The sequence below is a fragment of the Choloepus didactylus genome, chromosome 17 (genome assembly GCF_015220235.1).
Source record: "Choloepus didactylus isolate mChoDid1 chromosome 17, mChoDid1.pri, whole genome shotgun sequence".
In the NCBI taxonomy this organism is placed as follows: domain Eukaryota; kingdom Metazoa; phylum Chordata; class Mammalia; order Pilosa; family Megalonychidae; genus Choloepus; species Choloepus didactylus.
This window is the reverse complement of record NC_051323.1, coordinates 16,123,641-16,138,412: the sequence shown is the minus strand read 5'-3', so window position 1 is coordinate 16,138,412 and position 14,772 is coordinate 16,123,641. Positions and strand designations below refer to the sequence as shown.

The 14,772-nt window shown below is 42.1% G+C and overlaps 2 protein-coding genes across 6 annotated transcripts in view; both read right to left on the bottom strand.

Moving 5' to 3' along the window:
• Positions 1 to 14,772, bottom strand: part of LOC119512632 (GC-rich sequence DNA-binding factor 2-like) — a 935,299-nt gene that overhangs the window by 715,282 nt on the left and 205,245 nt on the right. The window lies entirely within an intron of this gene.
• EVA1A (eva-1 homolog A, regulator of programmed cell death) overlaps positions 1 to 14,772 on the bottom strand; it is a 51,717-nt gene that overhangs the window by 3,371 nt on the left and 33,574 nt on the right. The window lies entirely within an intron of this gene.

The following is a 14,772-nucleotide window of genomic DNA, read 5'->3' as shown; positions in this document are numbered from 1 at the left end:
ATAATTCCTGAGCTGAGATTTGAAGACTGAGATGGGTTAACCAGGTAAAGAGGATTGAGAAAAATTTCCAGGCAGTGGGAATAGCACGAATAAAGACGCTGAAGTGTGAAAGAGCATGTCTACATAGGAAAATACAAGTGGTTTGGAAGAAATCTACAGGAAAATGTTCAGTTCCTCTTTTCCATGGCAGCCCATTAAAATGTTTGTTGAAAGCTATCATACAGCTAAGTTTTGAAGAACACTGATTGATATTCAACCATCACAGCCACTCTTCTGAACATTGTAATATTCCAGCACAGAAAATCACAGAACCATAACCTTCCACACTATAGATGCTGTATTTCTAACCATACAGCCCTAACTAGCCAAATCACAATATTTTCACGCACTGAACTTATTGCCAAGTAAATTCTGTAAGTCTTAAATTCTGTAAGCATTCTCATTCTCTTCCCCATTAAAAAAAAAAAAAAGTTATCCATTAAGGTTTTTCTAAATTCAAATACAAAAACTTCACCCACTTAAGGTGGGACCTTTGTTCCAGATTGTTGAGATCTATTAAAACCTTGATTTCGTCATCTAAAATAACCTCCAACAGCATGATGTCAGCCACAAAACCAAAATGTATAACTCCATCTGTACCAGTTTGTATATATTATGTCCCCCAGAAAAAGCCATGTTCTTTGATGCAATCTTATGGGGGCAGACATATTAGCGGGAATTAAGTTGGAAAGTTTGGATTAGGTTGTTTGCATGGAAATGTGCCCCACCCAACTGTGGGTGATGACTCTGATTGCATAATTTCCATGGAGGTGTTACCCCACCCATTCAGGGTGGGTCTAAATTAAATCACTGAAGCCATATAAATGAGCTGACAAACAGAAGGCACTCAGTGCAGCTGTGAGTGACGTTCTGAAGAGCAACTGAGAGTGACATTTTGAAGAGGAGCTACAGCCAACAGGGACACTTTGAAGAAAGCACAGGAGCTGCAGATGAGAGACAGTCTGAAGATGGCCGTTGAAAGCAGACTCTTGCTCCAGAGAAGCTGAGAGAGGACAAATGTCCCAAGTGCAACTAAGAGTGACATTTTTGAGGAACTGCAGCCTAGAGAGGAACGTCCTGGGAGCAAGCCATTTTGAAACAGAATTTTGGAGCAGATGCCAGCCATGTGCCTTCCCAGCTAACAGAGGTTTTCCAGACACCATTGGCCATCCTCCAGTGAAGGTACCTGATTGCTGATTTGTTCCCTTGGACACTTTATGGCCTTAAGACTGTAACTGTAACCAAATAAACCCCCTTTTATAAAAGCTAATCCATTTCTGGTGTTTTGCATTCTGGCAGCATTAGCAAACTAGAACACCATCCAAAACAATATTGAAGAGGATAGGGACCTGTAACAGGCCTCCAGATAACGGGGGAGCCCAGTGCTCTCCAGTGGGCATGAACTTACCGAATTCTCCTCACATTCAGCCCATCTCTCCAACCTCATCTTCAAGCACGCAGGAGAGCTTGCGGGACCCCTCGCTGCTGCCCCTCATCTCCCAGAGCTGTGACCCCACCCCCGTGCACCCCCATCACAGCCAGCACATTTCTTTGCTTGTTGGCAATTGTTCGCATGTCTCCCCACTTAAATGTGTGCTTTCTGAAGGCAGAAATAGAATCTTATTAAGGCTCAGAATTCCCAGAACCCACAAAAGGTTTCAACTACGGGCATCCAAATATTTACAATGTAACAAAATCCATGACATCATCAGCCCTATGCTCTTGAATTTAGGCCACCTTCTCTTTCTTTTGCATCCCTTCCTCCTCTTTCCGGCCCTTCCTACCCCCCCCCACTCCCACCCCACCCCCCATCTCTCCTCCTGTTGGGTTGTCCTTGAAGGAAAAGGCAGAGGTCAAGAGCAGTAGGCGATTTCCCTGGCCCCATGACCAGTAGAAGAGGCCATGCAAACAGACCCCGTCCATTCCTCAGAGGAAAGGAAAGCCCGTCCCTTCCTCGCTCTCCCCCAGGGCGTCTGGGGTACAGACGGCAAAGCCGAGAGGCTGCCTACTGTACCGGGCTGGTAGCAAGACAATGCAGGTAGTGCCTGTGAAAAGCTGGTAAACCTTAAGCTCTGGGCAAAAGAAAAATTTTATTCCATTGGCATATTCTGGGCCACAAGAGGAGGCCCCTCTTCTGCCCTTGGGTTTAGTTTCCCTGAGGAAAAAATGACAGGACAGCTCATGGAATCCATACCATTTAGCTATGATTAGCACGTGCCCGCCTGCTCAAAATCAACTTGCACAAAGCTATCGGGGGACAAATCAGCATATGAAAAACTGCTATCTGATTATGGGATGAAATGAGCCTGATTTTTATTTAGACTCTAGGGGAATGAAAAATTCTTTGGCCATCAGATACATGGGCCATGCCTTGGGGTAGATAAGAACCCTGGAAGTGGGACACTGTTACTTGGCTAAATCCAGTGATTTGTCTTTCTTTTGTAAAGTGGGAGAAGGTCTCTCTCATTTATTAGTCAAATGAGCCTTGTAGTCAGGTAGGAGAAATGGGCAGAACATAGAAAGGAACTGGAATTGGGTGTGACTGCGTGAAGAGTGGGAGTGTATTGGGGACACTACTGGGGTGGGCTCAGCGAGAGGCAGAATTGGCGAAAAGTCGGTGGTGCAAGGAACAGAAAGCCAAAAAGGCAGGAAAGGTTCATCCAGAGTGGTCTTTACAAAACCCAGCTCCAGCAATAATTCAAAAGTAAAAATCACTGGGAGAGAACAAAATGAAAATCCGTTTGTAGGAAAAATGAGTTTTGCTGTTTATTAAAGATAAAAAAATCTCTCCCAAGGACCGTGTCTCGGGCCTGTCTGTTTTCCCAGGGGTTCCCTGGAGGCCCTTTAGCCCTAACGTAGGCTTGACTCTACCTCAGAAATCTGCTCTTGCACCCCTCCCTTCAGTAAAACCAAAGCCTTTGCCCAGATTGGTCTACAATTTTTTGCTAACAGAATTGATTTTCTGCCACCTGCTGCCTTGGGTGGGAATCAAGCATTCGACTCTGGACAGTGGCTGGTCAGAGAGCCTGGTCCTGCCTCTGCCCACACACCAATGACCACACCAGGCCACTGACCCTGCCTCGGTCCCCATGGGTCTCAAAAGGGCCACTGTTCTGTGCTTGACTCGAGACAAACAGCCTTCATAGCAGGTACATGTGTCCCCAGGAGATTTGTAAAGATTGGGGTGAGTAAACATAGGCGATTTTAAGGGAACCAATTTCCAGACCCTCAGTGGTCACTTTCATCATTCGTTCCCATACTGGATTTGCCTGGGAAGGTGCCTGTGATGGAGGGATGTGTTCTCCTTTCCTACATACCCTTCCAGTATCCCTCTCCCCATTTTATATAAGGCATAACTCCTCTCAATCCCTGAACCTTACTATGCTGCACTGCCCCAGGATGGAAAAATGGCCAACAAACAAAATAATAATTCAAACTCTGCAACATCAGTGCTGAGGAGGTGATGCCTCTGATGTGGGTGTGGTGGTTTGAAGCTGTATGTACCCCAGAACAAAAAAAAAGAAGTGTTCTTAAATTTAATCCATCCCTGAGGGTGTGAGCCCACTGTAAGTAGGTTACCTCAGTTAAGCTGTGTCCCACCTCAATCAGGATGAGTCTCAATCCTATCACTGGGGTTCTTTTTAAATGGAGTGAAATTCCCAAGAGGGTAAGCCACAGGAAGCAAGAAACTGAACATCAACGAAACCCAGAAGAGAAGAAGGGGCCAGGAGAGGCCGCCATGGGCTTTGCCATGTGGCAGAGGCGCTAAGGATCACCGGCAGTCAGCCCCAGAACGCCACGGTCTTCAGGAAGATGATGTCTCTATTTGGACTTTCTTTTGGCCTCAAAACTGTAAGCTAATCAATTTCCATTGTTTAAGTCAACCCATTTCATGGCATTTGCTTGAGCAGCCTAGGAAACTAAAACAGAGGGCAACACATCCTTTTCCAAGACACTTTCCATTTCTTACTTTTCAACAAAACTGAAGGAAGGCCTTATCAAGTTCTTAGCTGATAGATCATTAAAAATAATTTCTGATGACAGATCACTCTGATTTTTGGCATATAAGTCAAATTCAGTTCAAAAACATAAGTGAATTTACCATAACAAAACTCCTTTTGTTCCCATCTACTTATTTATGTGAACAAAGTTCCTCAGCACCTGTAGCTACAAAAATGAAAAATAGGGCTAGAATTTTCATGGGACCATGCCTCATTCTTGCATTAAGTGATATTTTTCCATGAATATATACACTAATTGGGGGGTGTTTTAGTTTGCTAAAGTTGCTGAAATGCAGATACCACAAAATGGATTGGCTTTTACAAGCTTTTACAAGCTTACAGTTCTGAGGCCATGAAAATGTCCAAATCAAGGCATCAACAGGTGATGATTTCTCTCTGAAGACTGGCTACTGGTGATCCTCAGCTCCTCTGTCACGTGGCAAGACACATGACACATCTGCTGGTCCCTCTTCCAGCTCCTGGCTGCTCCATCTGTGACTTTCTTTCTCAGCTTCTGCATCTTTCTCTCTGTGTTTCATTCTCTTTTAAAGGACTGCAGTAAGAGGATTAAGACCCACCCTGCATGAGTCACATCTTGAGATCCTACTCACCAAAAGATCCTACTTACAGTGGGTCCATATCCACAGAAATGGATTAATTTTAAGAACATTAATTTTCTGGGGTCCATAAAGTCTCCAAACCATCACAGAGGGCAAAAATCAACCCATGCCTTTAAGAGATGTATTTCCTATACATTTTAGTTTTCATGTTTAAAAACCGTTCCTAGCACCTTCCTACCTCATACAAAACATCTCACCCTGAACCAGCATGTTTTCTTCTCTCTCCCTCTCCCTCCCTCCCACTCCCCCTCTCCCTGCCTTCCTTTTTCCCACCCTTTCCCAAGACTCCCTTTCTGCATGAGACCCCACCATTCAACCAGTTGCCCATGCGCCAAACCCAGGGTCATGTTTGTTTCACTCTTTTACTTCCATCCACAAATTAATCATTCTTTATAATTCTCATGTCTCTTTCATCCCTTCTGTTCTCACTGCCATTTCCACACAGCCGGATTATCACTGCAGCTTCCTAGCTAGACAATCTGATTCCAATCCCTCCCACCTCCAATTCATTTTGCACATGGGTGCCAATGCAACATCTTCAAATGTGACTCCATTATGTGAGTCGTCATTTGCGGGGAAGGGGGGAAGGACTCTCAAAGCCCTCAAAAATCTGTTTCCAATCTCCCTCCCCACTCACAGCTTCCCAAACTCCCCCACAGGATCCCTTTCCTCCAGACAAGCCACACACTTCACTGTCCACCCTGACCCCTAAACATACCCGAGCCAGAATGAGGGCTTCTTGGGGGATTTTTCCCTATGGATAATTAACCCTCAGTAAAACTGAGCCATTCTCTCTTACACTGATTGGTGCTCCAAGTGACAGGCCTTGAACATAACAAATATTTAATTTCCCCCCTTTTTTCAGCATGAAGTATTAAACAAGAGTTTTCTTAGAGTTTTGTTAAGAATCACTTCACTATGAGTGTAAAAAGTCTTCCATATATGGGGAGTTTCCTATAGAATATTATGAGGAAAATCCTCCCGTAGGAAAATGAGAATTTAAAACCATCCTGCATGTGCTTTGGTTTAGTAGGCATGGCTTCTGGAAAATAAACCAGAGATGCATTGATTTCTGGCTTTGGTCAGGCTTTGCCTCCTTAAGCAAGCTAAATAAATCAACTCTATTATGATTAAGTCACATCTTTTCTAAGTTAGAATGAAACAAACCCAAGAGAGGGGTAGGGCCCCACTACTGATATAACACCCTTGGAAAAGACACACTGATGGAAGCTGGCTCGGGCAGATGGGCAGGAGGAGGGATTCTGTAAGAGCGGTGAGGGTGGGGCTACTGTGGTGGACAGTCTATGTCCCCCTCTTTGGATGGGCCTTGAGATCTAATTCCTGTCTTCCAGCTCTCCTGCAGAGAAGCTGGGGTGAGCACATGCCCAGCCAAGCCACAGATCAGAGGACACCAATACTGCCTCTGTCCCCAGCCACTTCCAACCTCAGGAAGAGAATTCCCCAGCCAACTCCTGGGTTGGGGAGTGGAAGAAGAGGACACAGTGGTCATTTCCACTTACTTTATTGCATAAATCCTCCAATAAACCAACTTCTTTTCCCATATTTTAAGTGCATAGCATTAAAAGAGCTTAATTCCCATATTAAATTAGAAATAAGTTTGAAAAAAGTTGACTTTTATCCACAGAGGCAACAAACACAGCCCTGTCTCCTCTGGAGCATGAGTCTGGAGCTCCGTAATTCTGCCTCCATTTCTTGAAGATGTGCCTAAATTATGTACAAGGGTTCTCAGACCATGTTTCCAGCATAACCCTCTTGGTCACACACTCCAATTAAATACAAGTCAAGAGAGACAAATAAATGCTGAATGGACACAGCCAAAGAGCACGGGCTACATCCTTTACTTCCCCTTCATGGGCAGAATCTCCTTATGCAACCCTCTCCCAATACTTCAGTCTATGAGTGTTTAAATATACAATTACATACAGAAATACATATTACAGGTACACACGAAGAGACCGAGACAGACACACTTAGGGCTGAGAGAAGAGAGAAAGGGAAGGAAGGAGGAAGGGAAGGAGACAGGGATGGAAGACAGACAGGCAAACAGGCAGGCAGATGGAAAACACATTAAATGAGCTTTCATTTACTGCCTCCCCTTGCCAGCATCTGGCCTAATTCCTTTAAGCTGGTCACTTAGATCACCTTTCACCCTTACCACAATTCGGCAGGGTAGGTTAGTAGTTGGACCTTTGTTTTAAGGACATGCAGCCACAAGGTAGAAAAACAAACTGTTTTGGTTTTCACAGTCCCGCCCTCACCTTACTATTACATAGGTCTAAATTTGAAGATCGTTTTTAACTCAATCTCGGAAACCACTGCTTTCCCTCTAGTGTAATGCGTCCACCCTCTCCTGCTTCCTAGTTCTGGAAACATCTTCTTTTGCCTGCAGCAACCCCGAATCGCGGATTCCCAGAGAAGGCCTGTGCAAGCAACCAGGGAGGGCAGGGGGTTATGGGGCCTCACTGGGACCCAGGCAGGTGACTCAGGACTGATTTTCATGATTGATATAATTCACGTCTTTTCTCTTCATTCTTCCTCAAAAGTCAAAACTGGAGCTCTGTGGTGTTGTTTTTTTATCCCCCCTTCTCTAATATGTTCTGCTCCAGGTCACTTCCTCTTGGCCAGTGGCCCACCCAGGTCTTACCCAGATCCAGACAGCTGTTAATTCCCAAGAAACCAAGGTGGGGTGGGGAGGGGGGTCTATTATGGGTTGTTTTCCCTTAATAAATAAAAATAAATGTATCGCTACATCTTGTTTCCTGTGGTCACTGTCTTCCTGGGCAGGAGGGGCCCTCTGTGGAGTCCTGGAGCTAATTTCATTTGCACCCTTTGAGGTCAGGTCGTAGCAAACACACTCTGCAGGAGAGGACAGGAAGGCAGGCCCAGGCTGGGTGGGCCAGAAGGTGTAACCTTTCCCTGCCTGGACCCCAAAGCCCCCCGCTCCCTTGAGAGGAAAGCAAAGTTTTAAAAGTAGGCTTTAAAGGGAATAAGGGGGCTTGCATGGAATTGGGAAGTGCCCAGCACAATCTACTTTCTCTGAACTCCCAAGGCACTGCAAGGATGTCTCTTTATGGGATTCCACCCCACCCAGGAGGACACGGACGACGCCCACTCGCACGTCTGCCCCCTGTGAAAATCTGGGGTGAGCTTCCTTCCTTCTCCCTCCATCCCTGACTGGTTCCTCCTCAGGAAGAAGGAGCACTGGAGAACTGCTGCCCCCACTTCACCCCCTCACCCTTCCCCCTCTTCCCTTCCGCCATCCCAGGCAATAAGCACCCCACTCTTCATCCTAACCCACCCCACCCCACTGACTTCACCTGCAGTAAGAGAGAGCAGCAAGTTCTTCAGCTGCCCCGGGGCTCCAGGGGAGCTGGGTGAAGGCTCTGGGACATTCTGTAATCTGGCTTTACCATTGCTGATGCTGATACAGGGTCCTGACTCTTTTCTGGCTCCTTGAGGCTGGGAGGGAGCCAGTGTGTGATCAATTAGCCCTTCCATCGAGGCAGCATGTTATGAAGCTGTAGTATAATTAGTTCTGTAACCATGGCCTTTTCCAAATCTGAGGGTGGAATCTACATGATTCACTTTGGATTTGCAGGGCAGCCATGACTTGCTCATGGTAAGACTCTCACTAACATTTGCTGAATCAAATCATGAATACTCAGTTCCTAAAAATGCAGTTCATAAATGTTTTTTTATATGTGGACATAAGTGTGTGCATCATAGTACAACCTTGAAATAGTGGAGAACAGAAAAAAAATGATTAAATCACCTTAATTTCACAATCTGAATAGAACAACACACTGCTAACAGCCAAGTGAATTTTCTTCTGTTCTTTCTCTTTCTTTTATATATTTATATAAATATTTATTTCTTTATATTTACAGGGCTATAGTTGGGGGATATATACAACTTTTAGCTTTCTCTCTGAATAGATGTTTCATACAATGTTTAGCATTTTTCTGTATTTTTACATAGTCTCCCTGATCATCACACAATAGCTACATAATATTCTATCCAGTGAACGGGCCACAGTTTACAAAAAACGGCCTCCTACCTTTGTGTATTTGGGATGTTGTAAAAATTTTATTTAGAATAATGCTGGAAGGAATATCTTTGTGCTAAACACTGCTTCCTTTGTTTCTTTGTTTATTGCCTTACAAAGCTTTCTCAGGAAAGAAATCCCTATGCACAATTTGATAATGATTGATAAGCATTGCCTAGAGGCTTTTCGAAAGTGTCACATTAATTTATCTTGCCATCAGCAGTACATGAAAGTACTGCTTTCACCAAACCCTTTCCAACAGAGAATATTCCGACTGCTAAAATTTTACAGATTTTACTGGTGAATAAATAGTGACTTTGCCCCATAAAAATTTACTGAGAGGAAATGCTTTGGGTATTGCCTAAGTGCTAGAGACACAAAGGTCCTCAATTTTCAAGGGATTTGCAATATAAAGGGGAATTACAAGGAAACAGAAAACTACAATACTTTCTCAAATCCCCAGATTTGTGATTATCAAAATGGGTTATAGTGGGCCAGGCCCCCTCACGGCCGAGAGACCACCTCCCTCGTGTTGAACTTATAGGAAAAGTGATTCATGTTCCAGCTAAATACTATATAGTCAGCACAGTTGTACTTGACATGCAGTTATGCATTCAAAGGATATTGGCTAAATAAAAAAATGAATGATCCCTAAAACTTCTGCATTGCAAAAACAACAACAACAAAAAAACCAAACCAAAACAAAACAAAACTACTATAAGCAAAGTCCAAAAGACAAATGATAAATTAGGACAAAGAATTTTAATAGGTAACAGAGTCAAAGGGCTAATATAGAAAGAGACCTAGAAGTTATTAAGAAAAAGGCCAGCAACCAAATAAAGAAAATGGACTGAACAGTTAAAGAGAAAGAAATACAAATGGATCTTAAACATACAAAGTGAAGCTCCCCTAAGGCAGGAGTTAACAAATCTGGCCAGCCACCTGTTTTTGTAAATAAAATTTTACTGGGACACAGCCACACACATTTATTTATGGATTGTCTATAACTGATCTCATGGTACAATAGTAAGGTTAAGTAGTTGTGGCAGAGAACGTATGCCCCACAAAGCAAAAATATTTACTATCTGGCCTTTTACAGAAAATAGGTGACACTGAGATATCATTTTTCACCTCTCAGATTCTCAAAAATTCAAACGTTTAAAAACACTGTTGCAAGGGCTTCTCATACGTCGCATTCAGTATGAAGTAGTAAAAGCCCCTTAAATGGAAATGTGGCAATATTTATCTTAGTTAATAATTCACATATACTTCAGCAATCCCACTTTGGAGGAATTTATTCTACAAATGCACTTGACCATGTGTGGAAAGACGTGGGTCAAGGTCACTTGCTGCAGCTGTTTGCGCTCTGTGTGAGAAAAGATTCAAACCACTCCAAATGGTGATCAATAGACGACTGTTTAAACCATGGTACATCCAAGGAACGGTATGTTTCTGTGTAAAAGAATGAGGACACCCTCTATATACTGATATGAACTATCTCCACGAGACACTGCAAAACTATATGTATAATATGCAGCTTATGTATAAAAGCAGGGAGGATGAGACTATCCATTCAGCTTTTCTTACCTGTGCAGAAAGAACTCCATAAGGACACCTAGAAGACCAGCCAATGTCAGGGTTGGGAACTGGATGGAGGGGGCAGGGCTGGGGCGAGACTTCTCACTATATGACTTTTTATATGGTTTGATTACCGAACCATGGTCATTCATTGATTTATTAAGCATCTAAAAGTTTCCAGCCACTCTTCCAGATGTTGAGAATATAGCAGTTAAAAGAACAAAAAGAAAAAACAAAAAAACAAAAACCACCCAAATCTCTGTGCTCCTCAGCACATAAATTCTAGTGGAGATAGATAATAAACAAAATAAACATATAAAATATGTATCTTTAAAGAGCATCATTAAAGAGAAGGACAATATTCCATTTTAGGGCAGATTGAATTTGAAATACTTATGAAACAGTCAAGTGGTAAGGTTCAGGACTTAGATGGTAACAAGATAAGGAGGAGAAAACAGGAAAAACAGGAAGGAGGGTCTGAGCTGTCCCATATGGTGGGGGGGTATGGATGGGGGAGGGGAGAAATGGGCCTCACCGAGGAGGTGCCTTTTAGGGAAAAGCTAAAGGAAGGGGGAGTCAGGTGAATGTATTACTTATTCAAAACATTAAAGTAATAATAAAAAAATCATTCCATTTAATCTTTCTAACAACTGTTAGAGGTTATTAATGAGGTCATTATTATTAAGGAGATTATATTCCTCTTAAGTTATTACATCATGGTCCCCATGGGTTGCTCACAAATAATTAGAACAGGAAAGGTTAACTCCTCCAACCTAACAGCTGAGAAAGAAGGAAATAAAACACGTGGGGAGAACATGCTGGGTGCCTAAGGCAGGGTGGGAGAGTGAGGGGACAAGATGATGCCGAGAGAGCTCTGCAGACTGAGAGACAGCTAGCCAGGCCAGGACAGAGGGAAGAATTCCTAAAGGAAGCAACCTGAGCAAAAGCAAAGGGGTGAGAGGAAGCCTGGCAAGTAGTGTGGAATCTCTGGAGCAGAGGCATCTGGGTCAGGGAAGGCTGTGACTAAATAAGAGCATGGAGAAGTGCAGGTCAGACACTAGAAGTCCTGGTAAGCCACATAAAAAACTGCAAATTGGCTTATCCCAAACCATTCTCCACTTCAGAGCAGGTTCTCTCAACCTTGGCACTACTGATACCGTGGATCAGATAATTCTTTGTTGTGGGGGGCTGTCCTTCCCATGTAGGATGTTCAGCAGCATCCCTGGTCTCTACACACTAGAGGATAGTAGCAGTCTGCCCAATTGTGAAAAGCAAAAGTATCTCCAGACATTGCCAGAAGTCCCATGTAGGGCAAAATCACCAACAGTTGAGAACCACTGATCTAGAGGTTGAAAAAGCGAAACTTCTCACTTTCCCAGCCTCCCTTGCAGCTAGAGATGGTCATGTGACACAGTGATGGCCAATGAAATATGAGAGGGGGTCTGCTGGAACCTCCTTCCCTCTTCTGCCTTCTTTACATCCTGACTGAGGGCATGAGCAGCAGCAGCCACTTTGCAGCCATGAGATGACAAGTATAAGAGAAAGGCCTCAAGAATTACAGAGATGTTGGCCCTTACATTTTTTTTAAACACTTTTGATTGTGAAATATAAGTTATATACAGAGAAGTGGTAACTTTCAAAGTACAAGTGGTTATAGAGCAAATTTCAAAGTATAGTATGGGTTACAGTTCTATAATTTCAGTTTTTTTCCTTCTAGTTGTTCTAATACTCTAGAGACTAAAAAAGATATATCTATATAATGATTCAGTACTCATAATCCTTTGTTGAATCCTATCCTGTCTGTTGCTACTCCTCCCTCTCAACTGATCTCTGTCTCAGTCTTCAGGGATATTTGGGCAATGACCACCCTAACCTGTTCATGTTGAAAAGGGGTGTCAACATTATGGGGAAGGGGGATGCAGCTGGTTGATGTTCTTGAAGAGGCTGTTGTCTCTGGGTTTTGGAACTTATTTGGCAAAGGAACAATCTGGAGGTTTTAAGTTTCTGAAAAATAAACTTAGTGAGTGAAACTTTTTATAGAGTCTCAGATTCAGACCCGGGTATTTAGGATTTTCGGGAATACTATTGATTTGGACTTGGCTTACTGTTGACCCCTACATTTTTGAGCCAATGGACCAATCCTAGCAACCACCTACTTCAAGGTTATGTGAGGAAAATAAGTTACTTATTCAGGCCTGTAAGATGAGGTTTTCTATTATTTGCAACTGAATACAATCCTAATTGTTAGACTGTATAAAAGGGTTTAGATCTTATCCCCAAAGATAATGAGGAGCCACTGAAGGATTCTACAAAATAAAAAGAATTGCATCATCACACCTGCATTTTGGAAAGATCATTTTGCTACCAAAAAAAAAACAGATTGAGAAGAAAAACTGGAGTTGGGAAGACCATGGAAAATACCATATGGCAATGACAATAAAGACTTGATGAGAGCTTGAACCATGTCAGTGTTGGTGGGAATAAAAGGGAAGAAACACATTTGAGAATGGACTGACCGTTACCTAGTGGATATGGGCAGTGAGGCAGAAGATATGTCAATGGTCAAAAACTAATATTCCTGGTGTGGATGATGACCTAGATGAGTCCACAAAGAAGGAGCATCTTTAAAGAGAAGGACAATATTCCATTTAAGGCCAGATTGAATTTGAAATACTCTGAATCAGTCAAGTGGTAAGGTTCAGGACACTTAGATACACAGCTCTGGTGTATTGGAAAAGAGCAGGGAAGTGGTAATTTTTTAATGAAAGTATGATATACCTCAAATTTTAAAACATCAATAATATAATATTACTTATTGCAAAAGTAATGCAAATGAATTATAGAATATGTAAAAATGCAGCTAAGCAAAAAGAAAACTAAAAGCATACAGATACACACACATGCATCCCAGCACCCAGATATAATCTACACTAAAACGTGTTTATATATACACATGAATATAGACACATAAATGGGATTATAATGCCCAAGCTATGGGGTAACAAGCTTTATTTACTTAATAGTGCATCATTAACATCTATGTCAATTAATACCCAATCATTTTTTTCTAGCTTTCTGCTATTATAAATAGTTCTGAGATGAATTGCCCTCGTGGCAAAATTTTTGCCCACATATAACTATAGTAGAATTGCTGACTAAATGGCATATATATTTTTAAGGCTTTTGATAGATGTTGACAAATCATTCTCTAGAAAGATTGTAGCAATTTATAATCCCATCAGTGCTGTGTGTGAGTACTCCTTGCCCCATACTTTCTCCAAAACTAGTTATATAATATAATCAATTGAACATTTGGGGATTATATAAAATAAAAATAATTTCTCTATTGTCTTCTTTTTGCATTTGTTAATTGCTATAATTTTGGCTATTTGCATTTTTCTTTTGCAAATTGCTGAGTCTTGTCCTTTGTCCAATTTTCTTTGGGGCACTTCTATTGATTTGGAACAGCTCTTTACATGTTATAAACCTTAATCCTTCCTCATAAATGCCATATTTTTTCCTTTGTCATTTTTCATTTACTTTTCAGCTACATTTTAATAAACATATTTAAAATTATAAATAATCAAAATTTGAAATGGCCGTTGTGAAGAAAAGGGAGCAAGATATATCTAGAAGAATACAGAAAGCCTGGAGCACTATGTGAAGGACTCAGCTGAGGTTAGAGACAAATAATTTGTAGTGGCTTCAGTCTGCAAATTTTTAGCAGTGCTTGGCAGCTGGGGTGCAGAGGAAAAAAAAAGAGAGACAGAGAGAGCATAGGATTCAGTTGGAGGTAGGGTTTCATCTGATAGGCTCATCAGAAGCAGGATAAAGGAATAAAAGAGACATGTAGCTTAGCAAGTGTGTTACTGAAATGATGGATCACATGGATAGGATAAGAGAAAACTGATACAATGGGTGAAAATGGAAGCAGTCTGGGGCCCCTATATAGCTGAAGACCAGATACAACAGAATGAGAACATGAAAGTGCTACAAGATTAAGAAAGTTCCCACGGATTTCTTCTATCATACTTTTTACTATTGCTTCTGACACATTTATTCTATTTTCTTCTTTAAACACAATGGCTATTTGTATCTGTTGTATTCATCTTCACATATTTAACTTTTATTCATTTCCTTTGCAATCAGGGAGTGCTCCGCTTTTCAGAATCAATTTTCAACTGTCAAGTCCATTTACTGGCTCTAATGCATTTTATTTTAGCTTCTCTGCTTTCCCTTGCTTTGTATTGTCTTTCTATCCCTGCCTATACTTATCTAAAAGAAGCACTGTCTTCCTGCACTCCAAGCAGTACTTTAATTCCAGAGTATTGGGTGGGAGGAAGGAAGGTTGGAGGAGACAGACAAATTGGTTTCTGTGCCCTTTCAGCCTTGACGGGATCACAGGACACACGGTAAACACCAGCCCTTTCAATGAGTTACTGTATTCAGGGGTCACAGCCCAGGGTTG